This window comes from Bison bison, unplaced genomic scaffold (genome assembly GCF_000754665.1).
Source record: "Bison bison bison isolate TAMUID 2011002044 unplaced genomic scaffold, Bison_UMD1.0 scf7180017864252, whole genome shotgun sequence".
NCBI classification, from domain to species: Eukaryota; Metazoa; Chordata; class Mammalia; order Artiodactyla; family Bovidae; genus Bison; species Bison bison.
Window position 1 is genome coordinate 541,500 of NW_011494824.1, and position 2,603 is coordinate 544,102.

General features: G+C 47.3%; 1 pseudogene; it reads left to right on the top strand.

Annotated features, from left to right (window-relative positions):
* Positions 1-528: 528 nt before the first annotated feature.
* Positions 529-1,137, top strand: LOC104994157 (annotated as a pseudogene).
* The last annotated feature ends 1,466 nt before the right edge of the window (positions 1,138-2,603 follow it).

Here is a 2,603-nt window from a genome sequence, read left to right on the forward strand (position 1 = left end):
AACAAAAGTCTGTCTAGTCAGAGCTATGGTTTTTCCATAGTCATGTGTGGATGTGAGAGTTGGACTATGAAGAAGGCTGAGTGCCAAAGAATTGATGCTTTTGAACTATGATGTTGAAGAAGACTCTTGCAAGCCCCTTGGACTGCAAGGAGATCCAACCAGTCAATCCTAAAGGAAATCAGTCGTGCATATTCATTGGAAGGACTGATGCTGAAGCTGAAGTGCCAATATTTTGGCCACCTGTTGGGAAGAACTGGCTCATTGGAAAAGACCCTGATGCTGGGAAAGATTGAGGGCAGGAGGAGAAGGGGATGACAGAGAATGAGATGGCTGGATGGCATCACTGACTCAATGGACATGAGTTTGAGTAAGTTCCAGGAGTTGGTGATGGACAGAGAGGCCTGGCATGCTACACTCCATGGGGTCACAGAGTCAGGCACGACTGAGCAACTGAACTGAACTGAACTGAAAGTTGGTGCTGGCCAGTTGGTGTGTCTCTGAAAAGTCGATGCCGTTGAACCTCCTGCCATGGCTAAGTAAGATCCGTTCAGTGCCCCCTCTGGTGGTCCTACCCTGGAGAACCGAGGGGCTAGTGAAGAGGACCCTGCCATGGCCTTCTTGGCATAGCAGGAGAGTGAGATTTTGGGCATCGAGAACGACGAGACCTTCACCATCCTGGAGGGTGGCAGTCCAGATGCTGATGACGGAGTGATGAATGGCAAATACTACCAGGAGACTACTGGGCCGACAGACAGTTACGCAGCTGTTTCACAAGTGGATCTGTTGCACTCAGACAGAACCTGAAAGTATCCAGTAAAGGAGAGAATAGCAAACTGAATGCTTGGAAGCCCTTGATGCCAATTCTTAGAAGCAGGAAGAAGAGCAGAAAGAAAAAGCCATCAAGGATCTGGATAAGTGGTATGTGAGGCAGGCTGGCAGCTCCAGAAGACAAAAGCCAACAACAGGGCAGCGGAAGAAGCCTTTGTACATGACATTGAGGAGTTGTCCCCAGGCACTGAGTGGGAACGGGCGGCCCAGCTGTGTGACTTTAACCCGAAGTCCAGCAAGCAGGCCAAAGACATCTCCCATGGGCATTCTGTCCTCATCTCCCTCAAGCAGGGCCCCCTGGTGCAGTGAAGAGCCACGGGTCTACAACATCTTAATAGTGAAGCTCTTCACGGTAATTGCATTAATTATGTTGAGTTGTTTTGGACCAAATCTTTTGTCTTTAGAGTTGATCATTCTTTGTGACTGCACATTTCCTTCAACTGTGTTCTCCCTGGCATTCAAAGAGGAGGGGAGGTGGTGGCAGAGGAAGAGAGGGAGGCCTCCCAAGGGCAGCCTCAACCTATGCTTTTGTGTATTATTTTGAGAATAAATTTGTTTCAAACAATAAAAAAATAAATAAGTCTGACCTGATTAGCTTAAGCTAGGTTTCTACCACCCCTGAGCCAATCACTGAAACGGAGCAGATGTCTCTAGTCCAGTAAGAATTCACCCCTGGAGAAAGTGAAGAAAATGAAAGTCGCTCAGTGGTGTCCCACTCTTTGTGACCCCATGGACTATACAGTCCATGGAATTCTCCAGGCCAGAATACTGGAGTGGGTAGCTATTCCCTTCTCCAGGGTATCTTCCCAACCCAGGGATTGAACCTAGGTCCCCCGCATTGCAGACGGATCCTTCACCAGCTAAGCCACCAGGGAAGCCGCTGGAGAAGGGGAGGACTAATGGGGAATGGAAGAGACAATAAATAGAATCACTCCCTACCTATCCCTCTGGTCAATGAGGTCTCTTGGCCCTCCCTATTTCATTTTCACTCAGTTTGAGGCCTGGAGCACAGTGTAATTCTAGCTGAAATCATGTTTAGGAAGCTGTTTATTTAACCAGCAAGGGGCCCAGCTATTACAAGCTAACAACCCAAAGAAACATTTTCTTTCCCCATTGAAATCCAAAAACCCTGCCAAAGGAAGCTTAGCTGGGGCCCTAGGCCTTTCTCCCCAGCTCAGCCCCACTCTCTGCTGGTGGCAGGGTCCCGCACTAAGTGATAACTCATATTTGTAAACTACTTTGCAATTTGCAAAGGGCTTTCACATCCATTATGCCATTTAATCAACAAGGGGTGCTGGGGGAGGATGCTGGTTTGGATGCTGCTCTCAGGATTTCATAAGCATGCTGTATTAGGAGTGGAAAGAAGGAATTATGCGTAAGACTCTGTGAGGCTAGTGTGGCGTGTGTAGTTGGAGGGCCACAAAGGGCATTAGAGTTTCTGTCTCCCCTCCGCCTTTTGTTAACTGACTCCATTCCTTTGAAGTACTCAGTATCCCCTACTGAATAGTTTTAGGTCTTAATAATTTGTTACACAAGATGTGTGCCCTGGCTGTAAAAATGGCCCCTGACCTAAGGAAGACTAACTGGATGCTCATTCTTCTAAGAATCTGAATTTGCATGAGAATCACACACAAAAAAGCAGGGCATTCTGATGATGTTTGACCTTGCTTCTTTATAATCCAGTTTTCTCCGTGAGCTTCCTATCTTTAAATTGGATGAATAAGACATTGTGAATACAACAGGCATGGTACTGAAGAATCCCCAGATGCCCTCTC